The 22,390-nt window shown below is 39.8% G+C and overlaps 1 protein-coding gene across 3 annotated transcripts in view; it reads right to left on the reverse strand.

Annotated features, from left to right (window-relative positions):
* Nucleotides 1-22,390, reverse strand: part of LOC140726949 (F-box-like/WD repeat-containing protein TBL1X) — a 367,315-nt gene that overhangs the window by 121,465 nt on the left and 223,460 nt on the right. Inside the window, exon 3 of one of the 3 annotated variants that reach the window (XM_073043995.1) lies at nt 14,754-14,848. The exons of the other annotated variants lie outside the window; for them this stretch is intronic. The gene's annotated coding sequence lies outside the window, so the exon portion shown is untranslated. The remainder of the gene's footprint in view (nt 1-14,753; nt 14,849-22,390) is intronic. 3 annotated transcript variants of the gene reach the window in all.

The raw sequence follows: 22,390 nt of genomic DNA on the forward strand, positions 1-22,390 counted from the left end.
AGTTCCTCCAGCATTATGTGTGTGTGTGCGTTGCTATGAAAATTCCAGAGTCTGGTTTGCTACAAAGCAATATGGATTTTGCTCCAATCTGATCATGACCAAACAGAATGGTATTCACAACAAATTAATGCAAGCCATTGTGACTTTGGAAAAATTATCATATGGTTCCTTTCTAGTCAGATGCAATTAAAAATGCTGGAAAAATGCAGTAGAATAAGCTACATGAAAGATAAACAATTAAGTTCTGTGGTCAATGTGCCTACATTCATCACTTTTGGCTTTTTAGGGTGCCTGATTCACAATGGCAAACTTGTGCAACAGTAAGGGCTTTAAACCGTGAAGCTGTTTATGTGGCAGGACATGGCTTCCAAAAGAAACACCGCATCGACATAACAACTGCTGTATTCAGAGAATGCTCTAATATGGACCTTGTGCAGGCAGATGAGATTAATTTGGCATTGTGATCAGTGTTGAAATGGTAGGCTGAAGGCCCTATGCTTGTGCTGTAACTTAGTGTTTTTTTTTAATTTGCATGTTCTGTGTGTCCTCCACACATCCTGCTAAATAACCATATTTCTATCAATAACAAATTTGGACACTGTGCACACAATCTTGTCTCAAATCACTAAATAGTGACGGCCCCAGCACTGATCCCTGTGGCACACCACTGGTTATTAATGGCCAGTCCATAAGTGACCCATTTATCCTGATTCTCTGTTTTATGTTGTTTAGCCATTTTCTAATGCTTGCCAATATACTACCTCAATCCCATGCACTCTTACCTTGTGCAGCAACCATTTATACGGCAATTTATCAGATGACTTCTCAAAATCCAAACATACCACACCTGCTGGCTTCTCTCTTACTACCCCATTTGCTACGTCCTTACAGAAGTTCAGTAAATCTGTCAAAATTTTATAGACTACATTAACCATAGGGCCCTCATCAATATATTTTGTCAGCCCTTTGAAAATTTCAATCAAATGTGTCAGATAGGGTCTTCCTACTAACAAAGCCAACTGTTTTGAGTATTTTTCACTTTTTGCAGATCAATTAATTATGTCCATCAGCAATTTTCCAGTAACTTATCTAGCACTGACATTAGATTCACAGGCTTGTAATTATTTAGCATATCCGTTACCCTTCTTGAAGGAAGGTACCAATTTTGCAATCCGCAAGTCATCTGGTTTTCCAGCTGTGGCTTGTGAAGATTTAAAAATCAGTTAGGGTTCTTGAAATCTCCTCCATTGCATCCCATGGCAACCTTGGATATATTTCTCATCAGGATCTGGTGATTTACTCACTTATAACCCTACTAAGGCATTTGTTATCTCCTGTTTAGTGCAATTCATTTCTAATTTCACTTCATCACTAAAATTTCTAAATCGGATGTCTTCAGTTAAGGTCGCAGCAATGACCATTCAAGGCATTAAATAAATCTGGAACTTAAAAATAAGGCTTGCTTTAGTAATGGTAACTATAAAACTACAAAAGTGCATCTGGCGCACTCATATCCTTTGTCTTTAAATGACATGGCTTACATGCAATTTCACACTCAGACACCAACTAACTTCTCAGTTCTGTGGTATTTAGGAATGAATAATATGTGCAATCCATCAGCAAATAAAGGAAGAAAAAAATATCCAAATGTTTGTGTACCAAGCCACTCTGAGGAAAGAACACTCAAATTCCCAGGCAGAATACACTGTTTGGTTTTACTAAATTGAATTAGTGTTACAGTTTTTCAATTTGGAGAAACACAATGAGCTTAGAGAGAGCATCAGGTGCGACAGTAAAAAATTGCATTGACCATATTTAGACCTAAGGGTAGACATGGGCAAGGAAAGCTAAAGAAGTGAATGCTAGTGTATAAATATATGCTGGCAGCAACCTCCAAGGTATATTTTTCTTAAGTCGACAGCAGAATTAGTCATTTTGCCAGTACTGCTACAATTTTTCATTAAAACTTAAGACAGTCATAGAGCAATACATGCCTTTCAGCCCAGTGAGACAATACCAACCATGGTACGCACCCAGCTAGTATAATTACCTGCATTCAGTCCTGTTAACCCCCACTTTTCCACATATCTATCCAAGTACTTCTTAAATGAGACTATTGTACCTGCCTCAACCACTTCATCTGGTAGCTCATTCCATATACTCACCAATCTTTGCGTGAAAAACTTATCTCTCAAAGACCTTTTAAATCTTTCCCCTCTCATCCCAAGTCTATACTCCCTAGTTTTGGACTCCACTACTCTGGTGCTGCTGCTACCATCCATATTATCTATGCCTCTTACAATTTTAAACATTTCTATAAGGTCACTCCTCATTCCCCTATATCCAAGGATTAAAGATCCAGCTTGGCCCCGTAACTCAGGCCCTCTAGTCCTGCACTCTTTTCAGCTTAACCAGGACTTCCTATAACCAAAACTGTAAACAGTACTCCAACTGTGGCCTCACAAACAACTTATACAGCTGCAAAAGTTCCTATGCGCAATGCTCTGACTAATGACCAGCATGCTAAATGCCTTTGTCACCACCCTGTACATCTATAACACTGCTTTGAATGAACTATGCACTTCTATTCCTAACTCCATTACACTCCTTTATGCCCTATCATCCATAACATTCTACATGGTTTGATTTTACAAAATAAGGCCCCAAATAACCACCCTCCATTCTGACAAACAACCTTTTACCATAACGCTCTGCTTCCCACCTCTGAGGTAATTTTGAATCTACCTAACTAGATCTCCCTGGATTCCACGGAACCAAACATTCCAGACCAGTTTATCGTGTGGGTCCTTGTCAAAGGCCTTGCTAAATCCAAAGAGACAACATCTGCTGCTGTGTCCTCATCTACATTTTTGTTTGCCCCTTCAAAAACAATAAAAGGTTAATCAGACACAACTCCCCATGCACAAAGTCATGCTGACTTCTGCTAATCAGACACTATCTATTTAAGTGCTGGAAGATCCTGTCCCTCAGAATTCCCTCCAGTAACTTTCCTACTACTGGTCTCAAGTTGACTGACGTGCAGCTCCCTGGTTTATCTTTGCTACCTTTTTTAAGCAAGGGAAACATTGCTAGCCACCTTCCACTCTTCGAGGACTTCACCAGTGGCTAACAATGAAGCAAACATCTAAGCAAGAGCCCCCATTATTTTCATTGCAAACTCCCACAATATCTGAGTATGCATTCTGTAAGGCCTGCGTATTTATCAACCTTAATGTACTGTAAAGCTGCAAATAGTTCTTCTCCAAAATATCTCCACTTGTTTCCCTAATCTCTTCAGCAACTATGATTTTTTTCCTCAGTATTCACAGAAGATAAATATTCATTAAAAATGCCACCCGGGTTTTCAAGATGGCGGTGTAGTGAAAGGTCTGCTTTGCTGAGCTCAGCACCGCAACACTGATAATTTCGCATATAACCTTATCTGTTTCAACGTCTTTTTAAAAAGTGTCGGATTTAATAATATGAACGTTGATGAGTATTTTTTTTGAGCTGCTTCAACACTATGCCATCGAAAAGTACTAAAAGGGCAGCCAAGGTGAACAGCACAGAGTGCTCACCCCGGGCTGGGGAGCTAAGCTCTGTTAACACGTTGGACCCTGCTTTTTGTCAAGTAATTCAGGAAGTTACGGAGAACATATCCAAAATGATGGATGAGAAGCTGGCTGCACTCTCTCTAACACTCCAAAACCACACATTGGAGCTTAAAACTCTTCATACAAGAACGACTGAGGCCGAGGACCGAGTCTCTGCAGTAGAGACTGTAGCTGATCAGGCCCAAAGCCACATCTGGGCACTAGAAAAGCAAGTTCAAAGCCTGTCTGGCCATCGATGATCTTGAGAACAGAGGTAGGAGAAAGAATATACAGATCATCGGTCTACCTGAAGGTATAGAAGGCAGCCAGCCAGCGAAGTTTTTTGAGGGCTAGCTGCCTAATTTCCTTGATTTGGAAACCAAGGCTGGACACTATATAAAGTGGAAAGATCTCACCAACAGCTGGCTCCAAAACCAGGCCCAGGCCAACACCCTCGACCTGTCCTCGTGAGGTTCCATAATTTTGGTGATCAGCAAAGAGTGATGGAGGCTTCGAGACACTGCGGGACTGATGCCCAGGTTTTAATATATGGGGGATCCAGGCTTATGTTTTTCAAGATTTTTCGGCAGCCGTTATTCAGAAGCGCAAGGAATTCGACCAGGTAAAGAATTCAGTACTTTATGCTATACCCAGCGGCACTGAAGACAACCTACAATGGGACCACCAAGATATTTGATTCTTCTGACAAAGCTAAAACTTTTGTGGACACGTTGGTCTAAAGAATGTATACAGTATATTGTGTAGCCCTGGTTAGGGACTATAACATGCTCGATGGTCACTTTATTTTACCTTTTCATTACTCGATGGCAAGATATCTTATAGGATGGGTAACATGTTTGTTTTGATTAATACAGTTTTATTATTTGTTTAAATTAGCGGTGCTGCTCCAGCCTGAAGGAGCTTAAACATGATGGTAACAAATCGGTGGGTTGATAAATTATGCCGTGTTTTCATTTCTGACTATGTTAAATGCCTATTGGCAGTGGGCAGAATATCAGGTGCTGGAAGGTTCGGATATCCCCTTTAAGTGTGGGGTAAGTCCTCTCGTTCAACACTGTTGGCACTTTTTTTTTTGTATGTTTTTTTTAATTTACTTATTGCTGCCAACAAGTCTTAAGTCGGGTTTCTTCTCCTCCGGAGTCACATGATTGTTATAAAGGGTTGTGACCAGTAATATATTAAAATTGTGCACTTGGAACATTAAGGGGAGTCATTCACCAATCAAGAGAAAGAAAATCCTATTAAACCCGAAAAAGGAAAGGGTGGATTTAGCCTTATTGCAGGAGACACATTTAAATGATAAAGAACATCTAAAATTACAACAGAGTGGATTTGATCAAGTCTATTTTTCATCTTTTAATACCAGGAGTGAGGGGTGGCAATTTTAATTAGGAAGAACTTACCTTTTAAGTTATTAGACTGCATTAAGGATAAATATGGGAGATTTGTGATTGTTAAGGCTTCAATATATGGACAGGAATATGGTATTCTCAATGTTTACTGCCCTCTAAGCTCATCCTCTCAAATTCCTAATAGATGCTTTTTCCAAACTTACAAGCTTTTCAAGACAAAACATAATTGTAGGTGGGGATTTTAACTGTCTCATGAACCCATTGATGGACAGAGTGCCTAGTGGTCCCCCATTGCTCTCTTCACAGTCCAAACAAATCATGGGCTTATGTGGAGAACTAGGACTTGTGGATATCTGGAGGTTGTTATATCCCTCAGACAAAGACTTCACATTTTTTTCTAATCCACTCAAGTGCTACACCAGGATAGACTTTTTCCTAACCTCCAAAACGCTCCTAGATTTAGTTATATCCTGCACAATTGGAAATATCGCTATTTCTGACCATGCAGCAGTATATTTAAATATTAAGCCCAAAGATAATTCAGCACGATCTAGACATTGGAGGCTGAATCCTTTTATTCTAAAAGATAATAAATTTATAGACTACTTTACTTCCGAATTCAAAACTTTTCTATCTATTAATTCCAAATCAGCTAGTAGTCCATCAATGGTCTGGGAAACCGCTAAGGCCTATGCAAGGGGATTAATTATCTGCTACTCTGCTAGTAAGAAGCGACAAACTGCGGAACAGCAGTGCCAAGTGGAAGCAAGGCTTGCAGCAGCTGAAAAGGATTATATTAGTAAGCCTTCGGCAGGCAAGTTACAGAATATCACAACCCTATGTTGTACACTAAACTCTTTACTTACACAACCAACCAAAAGAAAATTGACATTTGTTAAACAATGATTGTTTGAACGTGGTGAAAAACCAGGTAGGTATTTGGCTTATTTAGCTAGAGAGAAAAATGCCTCTCAGACTATTGCTTCAATTAGGTATGGGACAGGAGCCCTCACTAGTAATTCTAAAATGATTAATGTTGTGTTCAAGAATTTTTATTCTAAATTGTATCAATCTGAGCAATGTAATGATGGACAATCTAAGCTGGAGCCCCTTTTCAGGAATTTAGATCTCCCAGGCATTTCTTCTGAACAAGAGTCCCTCCTCAATGCTCCGTTATCTATACATGAGATACAGGAAGCTGTGAGACAGCTCCAAAGTGGGAAGGTCCCTGGTCCTGATGGACTCACTAGTGAATTCTATAAAGAGTTCACAGGATTATTATCAGAGCCTATGCTAAACATGTTCAATCATGCATTTAATTGTGGTCTCCTCCCACCATCACTGAGGGAACCTAGTATCTCCCTAATTCTTAAGAAAGGAAAGAGCCCTGAAGATTGTGCCTCCTACAGGCCTATTTCATTGTTAAATAGCAAACACGAGGAAATCTGCAGATGCTGGAAATTCAAACAGCAACACACACAAAATGCTGGTGGAACACAGCAGGCCAGGCAGCATCTATAGGAGAAGCACTGTCCCATGATCCTTTCCCTTCTCCAGCTCTGTATCACTTTCGCCAATCACCTTTCCAGTTCTTAGCTTCATCCCACCCCATCCGGTCTTCTCCTATCATTTCGCATTTCCCTTCCCCCCACTACTTTCAAATCTCTTACTATCTTTCTTTTCGGTTAGTCCTGATGAAGGGTCTCAGCCCGAAACGTCGACCGTGCTTCTCCTATAGATGCTGCCTGGCCTGCTGTGTTCCACCAGCATTTTGTGTGTGTTGTTGTTCATTGTTAAATGTTGACTTTAAAATCTTACCTAAAACCTTAGCGTTGCGATTAGAAACTGTGTTACCTTTTATCATAAAAGAGGATCAAATGGGTTTTGTAAAAGGCTGTAGATCATCTAACAATATCAGAAAATTACTTAATGTGATTCAGGCATGTCAGCAAAAGGCAGTGGACGGCTTTGTGGTTTCCTTAGATGCAGAAAAGGCCTTTGATCGTGTCGAATGGCCGTATCTTTTTTTCACTTTAGAACAATTTGGCTTGGGCAATAACTTTATTAAGTGGGTGAAGGTGCTTTATAATGACCCTTTGGCTGTGATACTCACTAATGGTATTAGGTCGGATAATTTTAGTAATCTGAGGGGTAGCCGGCAGTGCTGCCCTTTATCACCAGTGATTTTCACACTAGTGATCGAGCCATTGGCTGAGGCTATTCGGCAAGACCCCAAAATAACTGCTCCAGACATAGGACTAAAGTGACATAAAATTACATTGTATGCGGATGATGTTCTAATTTTCTTATCAAACCCTGCTATATCAGTGCACCACCTTATACAATGCATCAATTCATTTAGTGCCTTTTCAGGTTGTAAAATCGACTTTACTAAATCAGAGGCTATGCCTCTGGGGAATCTGCAGCAGGTACCTGACACTCAGGGTGTTTTCCCCTTTAAATGGTTGCAAGCAGGTTTTGTATACTTAGGCCTATTTATCACACCTACGTTTGATCAATTGCTCAAAGCTAACTTTACGCAGTTATTTGACAAAATCAAACATGATCTTGAGCGATGGAGCACTCTTCCCATTTCTTTGCTTGGCCGAATATCCTTGCTCAAAATGAACATTCTTCCTCATCTGCTCTACCCGATACAAATGATTCCAGTCATTTTTACCCAACAAATACTTAAAAAAAATAAATGGCTGGCTTGTTTCTTTCATCTGGAACAAAAAAAGACCCTGCATTAAAATGTCTAAGTTACAGCTTCCCAGTAGTCTAGGGGGCCTGGATTTTCCAGGCATCAAAAAATATCAATTAAGTTCCTTTTTATCTTATGTGGTTGACTGGGTTTTCAGGTACCCCTCCTCAATTTGGTTAGACATTGAAGCTTCACAAGCAAAATGCCCTCTTATTAATCTGCTTTTCCTCAATAAGATGAAACTAGTTAAGGAATATTGTTGCAATCCAATAAAATTAACACAGTCAGGGCTTGGAGGGTGGTGCGACAAATTGAGGTCAATGCAGCGAAAATATCACTCTTCACTCCAATAACCGGCAGTCCAGATTTTCAGCCTGGCATAATGGATTCTGGATTTAAACTTTGGATTTCTAGGGCTACTTTCCATCTAGAAGATTTGTTTGATGAAGGAACGATTATGTCTTTTAGTCAAATAATACAGAAATTTAACATACCCAGCAAGGATCTTTTTTGTTTCTTTCAGATAAGAGATTACACACAGAAAAAAAATCATTGTTAATTGATTTCTATAGATCTGACATAGAAAAGAGGGTGTTTTGTTCTAAGGGTAAAGGCTCTATTAGTACTTTTTACAGCATCCTGAGGGAATGTTCTTGTGGAGAGGCTGAGCAGCTGGGAAGGGTCTGGGAGGAAGAGCTGGGAGTAGAAATTACGGCTGAAACATGGGAAGACATCTGTGCTAATGCAAAGAAAACTTCAGTTTGTAATAGAACTAAAGCATTGCAACTCAAAATTCTGCATAGAGCCCATCTGACTCCAGATCGTCTCTCTCGAAATTTAAGACGGGTGTTTCTCCAATGTGTTCTAAATGTAAAGTAAATACTGGAACTTTCACCCACTGTTTTTAGACTTGTCCCAAACTTCAGGCATACTGGAGTGATATTTTGGGTGAAATGGAAAAGATTCTGAAGATGGAGCTTGAACTGGACCCAGTGTCTTTTCTCTTAGGCTTACCCAGTGGTTGTATTATTAATGCACATCAGAAAAACTTTAACATCCTGACTTTTTGTGCGAGGAAGAACATTTTACTTTGTTGGATGTCCAATAAGGCCCCTGGACTGGCGTAAATTAATCATGGAATCCATTCCTTTGGACTTTTTGACATGTATGGTACACTCAAAAACAAATAGTTTTCATAAAACATGGCAATCTTTTCTGCAGTATGTAGATGTAAACCTGTCTGCTATACTAATAAGGGCTTTTGTATAGGATGTTGTGGTGATGTCTATATTTTGATGGAACTGTTCTGATAGCTGATATCTGTGAGGGGAAGAAATGTAAATGTAAATGTATCTGGAAATTGAAAGTTTTGTTATGCTGAGCAAAAAGAAATAAATAAATAAACATTCCACCCATCTCATGCGGATTAACACATAGGTGATCTTGCTGATCTCTGAGGGAACCACTCTCTCCCTAGCCACTCTTTTACTTGTAATATAGCTATAGACCCTCTTGGGATTTTCCTTAATCTTACCTGCCAGATCCATCTCATACCCTGTCCTCATTTCCATCTTAAAAGTATCTGTAATCTTCTTATAGTCAGCAAGGGGATTCACTTGTCTCTGACCTCCTAAATCCAGCACTGCAGCAGAATATTCTCGGATTTGCATTTTAGCCAAATGGACAGTTCCGTTTTCTCAGCAATTTCTTATTTTCTCACCCCTGACCAATCCCAATTTGTAATACAATTCAGAATCCCACACTGGGACCTTGAAGATGATTGTCCTTTTATACTCTGAGTCAGTGAATCAGTTAGCTTATAGAGACAGGATTCCAAGTGGCAATAAATGCACAAATTTAAGCTTTCTGCTATTTAAAATCTTTTATCCAACGCTGCCAAATGCAGAAGATCTTGAGATCTTCTTCATTGGAAGCATTCCAGTCACAATGTCTGGGTGTTTCATCTTTAACTGTAGGCTGATCGAATTTCCTTGACAGCATTTAATGCAAAAGGGGTGAGGTAGGCTTCTAACATGACTGTTCACCTTGAATAAACTCAGATCGTGACAAGAGAAAATTAAGGGTATACCACAACAAAAAGCATTGCCAAAATTTGCCAGCTGCCAGAAAACAAAATGTTCCTTATAAAGGATATGTTGACATTATTGCGTTGAAAACAATATAAATATTTATTTCTAATTCAAAATGAAATGTTGCTGTAATAATTCTACAAAGAGCTCCAATATCTAAGTGATGCTATACAGGCATTCATCTGCTAGTAAATCAACACATCAGATCATTGTATTGATTAAGAGTGTATGTTCTAATACTAAGATGGAAGATAATTTTGACATAAAGCAGAAGAGAGAAAATACAAGGTTACAAAGGTCAAAATTAAATGTGTTTATGACTGAAAGAGATATACTTAAACTTAGTGGTATACTTTGATTGAAGGGGAATCCATTTATGGATTCAGTTGCTTTAGGGTATATTTTGTGTTTGGGGCTCATCTATTAGATGCATCTTTACAAATCTTACATGCGAGTCTTTCAAATAAGTCTTTAAAATAGTAGGCAACCATCGATCCCAGGGGATCATGGGATTGTGCCTCTGGTGGACTGTGTCCTCCTCAGGGCGCAAGCCTGGGCGGGAAGATTTGAAGAACCGGATGTTGCCCATGCAGCTGGTTCCCCCTCTCCACATCACTAATGTAGTCCAAGGGAAGGGCAAGCGCCAATACAGCTTCGCACCAGTGTCATCGTAGAGGTTGCCAGAGCGAGAATGTAAACAGCATCAAACTGCCTTAGGGACCCTGGCTCCAAATTTCTTCCTCGGAGTTTACTCCCAAAACTTTTCCCATAGGTAGGTATGGCCGTGCGGCAGCGGAGGTTTAAAATCAGAGTTTTCCTTCTCCAAGGCTTTAAAATAGATGTATTTTAATACCTGAGATGATTCATATTCCAAAGGTAAAACCTTATTTGATTAGCTCCTTGTGAATTTAAAAGATGAAGCTTTCTTTTAATGATGAAGTCTTTGTGGATAAATAATGATCATCCAAAGGTAAATTCTCTGCGAGAGAATTGAAAATGCTTGACTCTATCTGGTTTGTGTGCCAATTGGTCTAGTTGGTTTGTTTCTTTGTTTGTTTATTTTTGTATGTGTATGTATATGTACTTTAATAATAAATTTATTTTGAACTTTGAAAAGCACTTACAGCACATACATATTTTTTTGCTTACAATTGTAAGTCGGGTAGATGGAGCTCGTCAGCCTGGGAAAGCAGTCCATCTAAGAGAGAGAAAACTCTGGTTTCAAACCTCAGCTGCCTTGCGGCCATACCCATTCATGGGAAAGGCTTCGGGAGTAAACCCTGAGGACAAATCTGGAGCTACCGTTCTGGCAACTCCTGTGACGACACTGGTGCCAAGCTGGGCCTTTGCCCCTCCCTTGGACAACATCGGTGGCGTGGAGAGGGAGACTTGCTGCATGGGCAACAGTCGGTCTTCCATACAACCTTGCCCAGGCCTGCGCCCCGGAGAAGACTTTCTAGGTGCAGATCCATGGTCTCATGAGACTAACGGATGCCATACAATTCTAAGAAATTTTTGCATTATACTAATTTCTAAATATTTTCTTAAAAATGCAAGACACTGACTTATTTTTTTCAATGCATTTCTTTTTGTTTTACTACTGATTGAGAGGTGGGGAAAGAATCTAGGGTAACTTTGCTGCAACTTTGTACTACAAGGTACTCTTTAAAGGAGAGAAACAATTAGAACACAGAACTCAAGTAATTAATATCTAAGACATCTTCAAGGAGTGGCATCTTATGAAAGCAGCATCCATCGTTAAAGATCCCCACCACCCAGGCGATGCCCTCTTTTCATTGTTATTGTCGGGAAGGAGGTACAAGACCCTGAAGGCACATACTCAGCGATTCACGAACAGCTTCTTCACCTCTGCCATCAAATTTCTAAATGGACAAAGAACTCATGAACATGAACTCAATAATTTTTTTTATTTCCTTTTTTTGCACTACCTACTTTAACTTAACTATTTAATAGACATATATAGTTACTGTATTTGTTTAATTTTCCTCTATATTTATTTATCATGGACTTCATCACACTGTTGCCGTAAAGTTAACAAATTTCATGACATATGCCAGTAATTTTATACCTGATTCTGATTAGGAATACAAATAGGCCACCATGGCTGATATATGTTGATCTCAACTCCTCTTCTGTGCCAGTTCACTATAGTCCTCAATCTTCTAAATATTTACCTTAAATATACCCAAAGATCAAGCCTCCACACCTTAAATCTGGCTGTCTTCTCTGTCTTCTGTTGTCCTTCAGAACTCAGAAATGTTCATACAGGCACATGTGCCTCAACAGGTAACTTGTGGCCCAAGTGTGTTCCGTCTGCTTCACCAGGTCACAGTCACTAAAATCTAATTACTAGCTCAAGCCTATTGACCTTGAGAGGTGGGTGTAGGCTGGTCCTGTTCCAGCATGTTGCTTGATCACAGTCCAACACAATACAAATGTGTGATCAGTGCATCACTTTTCATTATATCCTCCTGTGACACCAATAAATTGGAAGACACATTTATTCTGGGAACAAGTTTGGCACCAAATTGGTGGCACAATTTAATAAAGCAGCTGATTTTCACTTTTAAAATCTAGGTGTTGAAGGATAGTACAGCATGCAGACAAGTTAGTGCAGTAATACAAAATGCCTCTGCCTGCTATTAGTGACATAGTTAAATTAAAATGAATATGTTAATACTTTGCTTCAGTATCAGGAGAGGAATTTTATTGAAAAAAATGTTAAACAGTAGCAGAAACACATTGTCACTGGTTAATATTTTCCAAAAGTCTAACTGTGGGATACTGGGAGAAAGTAACTCAGTAAATGAAGTGCAAAGCCAATGGTAATAAATTTCATTGCTGGTAGTTTTCAGTTTAGAGAGACAATACTGAGGCATTATGTTGCTGTGTGCCCCAATACTGCCCCTTCTAATCTGAGAACACAGCAAGATATCAAAAAAAAATAAAGTCGGAAAATAAACTTAAGATACCTTTACTGTGCCGGGTAGTTGGGGACCGATGTGGACAACAATCTTGAGGTCTTACAATCTTGAGATGTTCGATTGGGTTAAGGTTTGGATTCTGACTGGGCTGATGCACAGTATTAGATTAATGCCACACATACCACTTCATGTTGAGGCTAAGAAGTTCCTTATTTCTCTCATCCACCACAAGACCTTCTTCCACATCCTTATGGTATCTTCTAAGTGATGCTCTGCAAAGTCTTTATGAGCAAGGATATGTTTTTGTATCCATATGTGTGGCATAAATCTAATACTGTGCATCAGCAAGGTCACACCGACCCTACTGTAAAATATGATGGAGGCAGCATCGTGCTATGGGGACTCTTTTCAAAGCAGTGACTGGAAATCAGGTCAGGATTGATATAAAGATGACTGATGCTAAAAACGTGTCAGCCTCTGCCAGAGAGCTTAAACTGGGGATGAAGTTCATCTTTCAGCAGGACAACAACCCAAAGCACACTCCCAGAACAACCATGAAGTGGCTTCAATGAAGGAAATGATGTCCCTGAGTGACCCAGTCAGGGTCCTGACCTTAACCCGATCAAACATCTCTAGCAAGACCTCAAGATTGCTGTCCACCTCGATCCCCGACTAACATAGAAAACCTACAGCACAATACAGGCCCTTCGGCCCACAAAGCTGTGCCGAACATGGCCTTACCTGAGAAATTACCTAGGGTTACCCACAGCCCTCTATTTTTCTAAGCTCCATGTACCTAACCAAAAGTCTCTTAAAAGACTCAATCCACCACCATTGCCGGCAGCCCATTCCATTCACTCCATAGTCTGCGTTAAAAAAGTTACCCCTGACATCTCCTCTGCACCTACTTCCAAGCACCTTAAAACTGTGCCCTCTCGTGCTAGTTATTCCAGCCCTGGGAAAAAGCCTCTGACTATCCAAATGACCAATGCCTCTCATCATCTTATACACCTCTATCAGGTCACCTCTCATCCTCCATCGCTCCAGGGAAAAAAGGCCGAGTTCACTTAACCTATTCTCATAAGGCATGCTCCCCAATCCAGGCAACCTCCTTGTAAATCTCCTCTGCACCCTTTCTATGGTTTCTACATCCTTCCTACAGTCAGGCGACCAGAACTGAGCACAGTACTCCAAGCGGGGTCTGACCAGGGTCCTATATGGCTAGAACATTACATCTCGACTTCTAAACTCAATCCCACTCAAACTCAACAACCTGGCAGTTTGTGCAAATTTGCAAGGAGGAATAGGCAAATCTTGCTCTATTACATTGTGCAAAGATAATAGAGACTTATCCAAAAAGACTACTGGCTGTAATAGCTGCGAGAGGTGATTCAGCAAAGGGGGCCGGGGGTGCAGAGCTAGAGATGGTGCCAGAGGGCGACTTCTCTCAGCTCATTAGTGAAACAGTTAAATTCTTCTTATTCTAAGGTCTCTATTTTCCTTTTCAGGATGGCTGAGGTCCTATTGGGATCTTGATCTCCACCGGCACTCAAAACTCTGGCTTTGCATGGTGGCTTGTTTCTGTTCTTGGAGCTTGCCAATCGGCTGCATTTAGGTATGTCCAGTTTGGCCTGGAGTTGGACCCTTTTGAGGTTTTGCGCAGCCCCTGAGGACACGAATTCTCACTGGTGCTGCAAACTGAAATGTAGCTAGAGCCGGAACATTGAACACAACGTGAGTGGCTGTCACTCAGGGAGCTGTCACTGATGAGGGAGAGTTTGCTGCTGATTCTCAAGTCGAGGAACTCGAAATAAAAAGCAACACTTCAAATAGACTGTAACATGAAAAAACAACTGTTGTCTCCCCCTCACGGTGGAAGGGGTGACATCTGTCTTTCCCTGGTATGTAAAAACATTGGAGTGAACAGTTAGTTTTTGATGTATTGTAGACTCTAGTCTGTCTTTGGGGGCTTTGCTGTTACTGGCATGGTGGGGTGGGAATGCTGATGTTTATGCTAGAATAAGTTGGGGAGCGTTGATTCTACTTACTGCTGTTTATGCGTGGGATGGGGCAGGTGGCTCTGCGATTCTTACGTTTTTTTTCTGTCATTCATTCTTTGGGGTTTTTTCTGTTTCGAAGATGTCTGCGGAGAGTAAGAATTTCAGGTTGTATATATCCTCTAATATTAAAATGGAACTACTGAAGGGGAATAAATACTTCTGAACTGCTGACATTTCAGTTTTTGATTTTTAGTTTTTCATGCCCTACAATTTCCCTGTTTTTTGGGCTCCTCTGTGAAAAAAGGAGCATATGATTTATAAATAAAAATTCTCAGTTAAATTGATCAAATTCTGTGCTTGTGAACAAAGGGTTGGTGGCAGAATATTTTTACAATGCACTGTAAATATTGAACTGGGGGTAAGTAAGCTGGAAATTATCAAAAAAATTCTTAAATTAATCTGTGCACTTCTGTATCCATATTTTCTTAAATTTGGACACCTAAATTATATCAGATCAAAGTTGTGCACATTTATATTGATACAGAATTCCACCGATAGGCATATCCACCTCATGCTCAGCTTTTATCCCATTGTTATAAGACTATTGAACAGTTATTAGTACAATAAGGTGGACTCTTGACCTCACATTCTATCTCATTATGGCCTTGCATCTTATTCTCTGCCTACACTGTATTTCCTCAATAACTATAACACTTTATACTGCATTTTATTATTGTTTTACCTTGTATTCAGGGATTCATTTTCGAATCTGGATGAGCATGTATCAGTTGTTTCTGACCTCATTAAAACCTGTGTGGATGAATGAGTGTGTGCCTACAAACACTTACTGTACATTCCCAAACCAAAAGCCATGGATGAACCAGGTGATGCATCATCTGCTGAAGGGTAGATCTGTGGCATTCAAGTCTGGTGACACAGGCCTGTACCAGAAAACCAGGTATAATTTGCTGCTGGCTTTTTCAAGAGCACATTTTGGACACATCTCAAGAACTGATGACACACTGGAACACACTGTGCTTGAAGGCAGAGAAGAAGGAAGCCTCCCCCAAGGCAGACAGAGGACAACCTGGATCGACAACATCAAGAAGTGGACCAGCCTCACCACCAGAGATGCAAGAGGTTTGACTGCCGACAGATTTCAGTGGAAGGATGTGGTTGCCAAGGCTCTGGCAGAGTATGGCACATGATGATGATGATGATGATGATGATGATGATGATTTCAAGAGCGAAGAGACAATTTTGAACAAGGTTGGAGGCAACATCAGATGAACAACAACTCTGGTAGGGTTTGCAAGACATTACTTCCTACAAAGCAATACCTAATAGCATGAATGGCAGTGATGCTTCACTACCAGAAGAACTCAATGCCTTCTATGCCCGCTTTGAAAGGGAGAATACAACTACAGCTGTGAAGATCCCTGCTGCACCTGATGACCCTGTGATCTCTATCTCAGAAGCCAATGTTAGTCTGTGTTTAAAGAGAGTGAACCCTCACAAGGCAGAAGGTCCCGATAGAGTACCTGGTAAGGCTCTGAAAACCTGTGCTAATCAACTGGTGGGAGTATTCAAGTACACTTTCAACCTCTCATGGCTACGAGTGGAAGTTCCCATTTGCTTCAAAAAGGCAACAATTATACCAGTGCCTAAGAAGAATAATGTGAGCTGCCTTAATAACTATCACCCAGTAGCACTCACATCTACAGCGATGAAATGCTTTGTTCTTCTATATAATATATTGCATTGAACTGCTGCGGCTATGTTAAGGAATTTCACAACACATGCCAGTGATAATAAACCTGATTCTGATATTATCCCAAAGGAAATTATCTATATGGAGAGCATGCAAAACAAGTGTTTTCACTATACCTCAGGTCATGTGACAATAATAAATCAATTTATCAATTTTACTTTGCCAAATTTCGTCAGCCTCCCCAGAATCCCTAGTACGTTTGCAGTATTTTTGTAATTTATTTTTGAGTATAAGGAATAATCCTCACATAGATCATTATTACATTGTACCTTTTCTTCAAAGTACATTAATTTTTATTCACAAGTATTGTTTCACAAGGCTTAATAGAACATGGTACAGCACAGGAATAGGGCCTTTGGCCTACAATGTTGAGCCAAACTACTTAACTTAGTAATCAAATGCCCAGCTAAAGTAATCCCTTCTGCCTTCCAAATGTCCATATCCTTCTATTTTGAGCATATTCATGCTTATCTAAGTGCCTCTTGAACACTTCTATTGTATTTGCCTTTACCGCCACCCCAGGAAACACACACCTGGCACCCACCACTTTCTGTGTAAAAAAAACTTGCCCCACCCATCTCCTGTGAACTTATCTTAAATCTGTGCCCCCTCGTATTAAAAATTTCAATCCTGGGAAAAAGATATTGGCTATCAACCTATACCTTTGATTGAATTGTGTTGATAGCTGTTTTACTAACAGTATATAGACTTGGCAATGAGTATGAACTGTTCAGTGATTATAGTATCAGTGTCTGGTTAGATATCAGGAAAAAAAAATGCATGAAAGACGGCTTTATCAATAACTCAGATCAAGCAAAAATGAGTACATAAATAAGAAGCATCCAATACATTTGTGAAACAAATATACACTTCAGGGTGGTGGTGAATATTGTTAGCTCTGGTTGACGTTGCTGTGTTCGCTGAGGTTGGCAACTAGCTTGCAGGTGTTTTATCAGCAGTCGAAGAGACATCCTCAGTATGCAGTTGTTGGTGTTTCTTTCTGGGAGTGTTTGCATTTGTATAGACCTCTAATCACTTGTCTTGATCCTGACTGGTTACCCCTTCAGTTAACGTTTGAATTCAACTGGCTCATGTTGCTTGGGCGACTCGATGACAATTTGACTGCTTGAAACTCACAGCATCACAATTTTTCACAAACCAATGCAGACTTTAAGGAGGCGTGTCTCAAGAACCAAGGTACCAGTAAAGTCAACTGACAACAGCAATGCGATATACAGGATCGCCTGTGGAGACTGCAACAAGAACTGCATTGGACAGACAGGACATAAGCTCTCAACTCATTTACGGGAACATAAACTGGTGTTGTCGAGATGTGATCCACTGTTGCTGATCTCGGCACATGAAGACAGAGAATGACAGAACCTTAACTGGGACACTACGGAGGTTCTAGTGCAAGCAAACACAAAGTAGGCTCGAGAATTTTTAGAAGCCTGGTTCTCTTCTGATAACTCTGTAAACAAACATATCAAAATAGATGCCATCTATATACCCCTAAGAGCCAAAGAAACATGAGCCAATAGAATTCAAAGGTCATCTGAATGGATAGCCAATCAGGACCGAGACAAGCGAACAGGGGCCTATATAAATGTGAGCATTCCTAGAGAGAAATACCAGTAACTGCATACTAAGGATATCACCTTGACTGGTGATGAAACATCTGCAAGCTAGTTGCCAAGCTTGGTGAACAATGCAACATCAAACAGAAATATTCACTGCCCCAACTCTAGAAATACAGATTTTATTTTGTAAATGCTGCCACATCAAATCACATTCTTGAAAAAGGCCAGCAATATTATGAAGGATCCCACCCACCTGCTTATGGACTGTTTGTCCCATTTCTATCAGGGAAAAGACCCGCAGTATCCACACCAAGACCACTAGACCCTCCAAAACAACCAGTTATGCCCTCCAAGCCATCAGACTGATCAACACCTCCAATCATTAGCCAACCCCACCACCATTACATACACAGCAACTAGAGTCTATGTATATAACAGTTACTTATATGTTATGTTTTATAGGATTGCATTTAGATTTATATTTATTGTGTTTTTATGCTGCATTAGATCCAGAATAACAATCATTTCATTCTCCTTTCCACTCATGTACTGAAGAATAACAATAAATAACCTTTAATCTTAAAATTCCTATCTAACTGCTGGAATTGTTGGTTGATCCAACCATTATCACAACTTACCAATGAAACATTCCAAAAACAGATTTCTGCAATATATTTTGTCTTCAATATCGTGGTCCTGATACACCATTTTCTCTCATTAACAATATCTTGTTCCAGGGCCCAGTTTGCCCCTTTAAAGGTGTGTGAAAAATCTCAAGGAAATATTTAAAGATAAGTGCAGTTATCAGTTTACTGGCCAATACTTACTACTTATCAATATCTGCAAAATAAATTATTTAACGTTCAATTTCAACACAATTTTAAGAGAAATTTGGATAAGTACAAGGATGGCAAAAGTATGAAAAGCTATGGTGTAGGTGTGGGTTGATGGAACTAGGCAGAATAATAGTTTGGCACTGACTGGATAGGCCAAAGGGCCTGTTTCTGTGTTGTAGTGCTCTATGACTCTAAGTAGTATTCCAAACAGTCATCCGAACTACTACCTTACTGCTACATGGACCTTCTCTGATATTTTCCAACTATGCAATTATGAAACAACTTTAAAAATGCTTGGGATATGAAAGAAGCTACAAATTCTCTCTTAAGTGGCAGGGATTACAGCATTCAGGCAACAAAGAAACACATGAATTGCTATTATTGTATAATGGCATCAATTTGTCCCTGTGCCTTTTTTACTGGTTCAAGGATATAGACATCTGCTGGGGATTTGTTGTGTAAAAAAAAGTACCAAAACCATCACTGTGGAGTAAATTTCACACTTACAGCTGAGAATGATGGATTATAAATGCTATAATACTGATTCTTATCTGCAGAATCTGTGAACATGCTCTTATAAACCATTTGGAACAGTAAATAAGTTATCCCCTTCCATTAATATTATTATTTTTAACAAATCTAAATGTCTTTTTAACAAAAAAGGTCATCTTCTGAACAAAAATCTAACTACATTGAAGTTTTAGTTCTCTCCCTTCTTCCAACGCACAAATTCATGGTAAGCACCAGGAGTGAGTGCCAACAGACAGTGATGTAGTGCAAATCCATATCCATCTGGCTATACAAGATGACTGGCACAGATATAGTGTTTGCACTCTCCTCTATTAATTGCATGTTGTAATTTAGAGTTGTTGGGAAATGGTATTTGACTGCTTTAAATCTGACCTAATTGTATTAAAAATGTGTGGCAATGACATGAAGAAATCGGTTTATTGTTACAAGATTACATATTCCCAATTAAGTGGAGGTTTAAAAAATCCAAACTGCTCTTTCTTACTGGCATACCCTTTTGCAATCTGCTGAATATGACAATCTGAATTAATGACATTTCTTAAAAAGCCTTGCCAAGCCTGACACAGCAGGTGTACTTTTCACCCATTTGACCTCATTGAATGCTTTAATTTTTAAATCATTCAGCAAATAATTGATGTAGAAAAAATCTGAAATAAGCCACGATCACAGGGAGCAAAGATTCAAATAGTATTGCAGGAGAAGGATCAAAAGCAATAGCAAGACAGAGAACTAAGTAGTGAGAAAAGCTTTTGATGGATCCATAAAAAAAAAGTCGAAGGGGCGGCGGGGGAAATTAAGGTAGAAGCTCCCTCGGCAACTCTCCTTTGGCAGATCCTCAAGATCAATAAGTTATTTCCATTCCAGTTTTGATGGTTATGAAGAGACCTAAGCAGGATCTGTTGACTCGCTCATAGATGATTTGTTTGGGATGTTGCCCAGTCCTTCTGCTCTTTGCGCGTAGCCTCCATGTGCTTCTGCTGTTGCAACCAGATATTCTTTCACTCAGTATGGGTTTCTCACAAGTAGGTGAGAATGTTCCACTTCTTACATTAACTTGTGCCGCCCACCTGCCCACTTTATTTTGCAATATTGACAAATGACATCCCCATTTGTCCATTTAATACCTGATCTCAGCTTTCTCCATACTGTTGCTTCGCTTTTATTTTGGTTTTTAACATATTTAATGTAAATCCTTTAGAATGCTTATTGAATTAAGCAAATAATTCTAATCTTTCACCTTCATCCACACATTTACCATTTTCTGACTCAATTCCAATATTCTCCTAGCCTGTCTTTCCATCTTCCTGCCATTACCCTCAACTTACTAGATAGCTAAGTTCAATCTGAGAACTCACCTACCTCCTTTTAAAGTCTTCTTGAGTGCCACCATTTTTAATAACTAATTTGCCACCACTCTTAAATCTTCCTCCAATACTTCAAAGTCTTTTGGTCAACATTCTTTGGTCACATCATCAATGACTTCCTTTCTATCACAAGATGAGAAGTGGGAATGTTCGCTGATTACTGTAAAATGCTCAATCCCATTTGCAACTTCTCAGAAAATAAAGCTGTCTCTATGTACATACAGGAAAAAACTTAAGATACCATTTGTCCACATACTGCTCAGTAGAAAATAAAATACATTCCATGCAAGTACTGGCTGGGCAATGATACATTCAATGTAGTCTCTTGCCATTGAGCTTGTTATCATACAAGAAATCTACAGCCTGGGCTGAACTGCGCAATCAACAAGGGAGGAGCAAGCAACAAAATCCATGGTATTTGAGAGATTGCAGGTTCTGTCAACACATAAAGCAACTGTTAACTAGTGTCCAGCAATGATCTGCAATCACTGTGTAGGGAACGGCACATCCTGAGCCCTGTCTCTCAATGTTGAGCTGCTGCATGCTTGTCCTAGCCTGCCCAAAACCTGCCCTCCTTAGCGACCTTTGTACGTTAAGTCAGTAGTTCTCTCTACACTGGTCTATGCAATAATGACATTACTGTTGTTGCAGAAGTGCTGACAAGGGCAAGAATTCACACCAGCTGCCCAGCACAGCCACACAGAAATCAAACAGCTTATGCAATAAATATGGGTAAATACTTGTGAGTGCTTGAACTATAAAAAATCAGAGCTATATAGGGTAGTACTAATCAGATACTGGTCTATTCAATATATTATGATGGTTTTTATATATGGTACTTTTGTAATTATACTTCTTGATGTGAACATCAGATTCAGATTCAGTTTATTGTCATTTATAAACCACAACTACAATGCAGTTAAAAAATGAGACAACGTTCTCCGGAATGATATCACGAAAAAGCACAAAACAGACCACACAAGAAAAACTACATAATGTTTGGTAATCCTCAATCCAGAGTCCGGAAAGACTGCTGCGTATCGATATCGCCATTCCCCAGAAAGGAACTACAAACCCATCAGACAAACCTAAAGCTACAAGACTTACACAAAACCACATAGATTACATATAGTTATAGTTAACATATAGTTTCAACAGTGCAGATAATACCATAATTGATAAAAGACTAACTGACAAAGACCACATAATTATAACACATAGTTTCAACAGTGCAAAGCAATACCGTAATCTGATAAAGAGCAGTCCATGGCATGGTTTAAAAGAAAGTCTCAAAGTCCCGACAGCCCATCATCTCACCCAGACGGTAGAAGGAAGAAAAACTCTTCCTGCCATGAACCTCCAGCGCCGCAGCTTGCCGATACAGCACTTTGGGAGCTCCGATCACAGCCAACTCCGAGTCCATCTGAAAACTTCGAGCTCCAACACCGAGCACCATCTCTGCCGAGTGCTTCAACCCCAGCACCGGCCGCCAAGCAACAGGCAAAGCCGAGGATTCGGGGCCTTCCTCCCGGAGATTTTTCTGATCGCACAGTAGCAGCGGCAGCAAAACAGGCATTTCAAAAGTTTCAGCAGATGGTCCTCC

This window comes from Hemitrygon akajei, chromosome 4, assembly GCF_048418815.1.
Source record: "Hemitrygon akajei chromosome 4, sHemAka1.3, whole genome shotgun sequence".
Taxonomy (NCBI): domain Eukaryota; kingdom Metazoa; phylum Chordata; class Chondrichthyes; order Myliobatiformes; family Dasyatidae; genus Hemitrygon; species Hemitrygon akajei.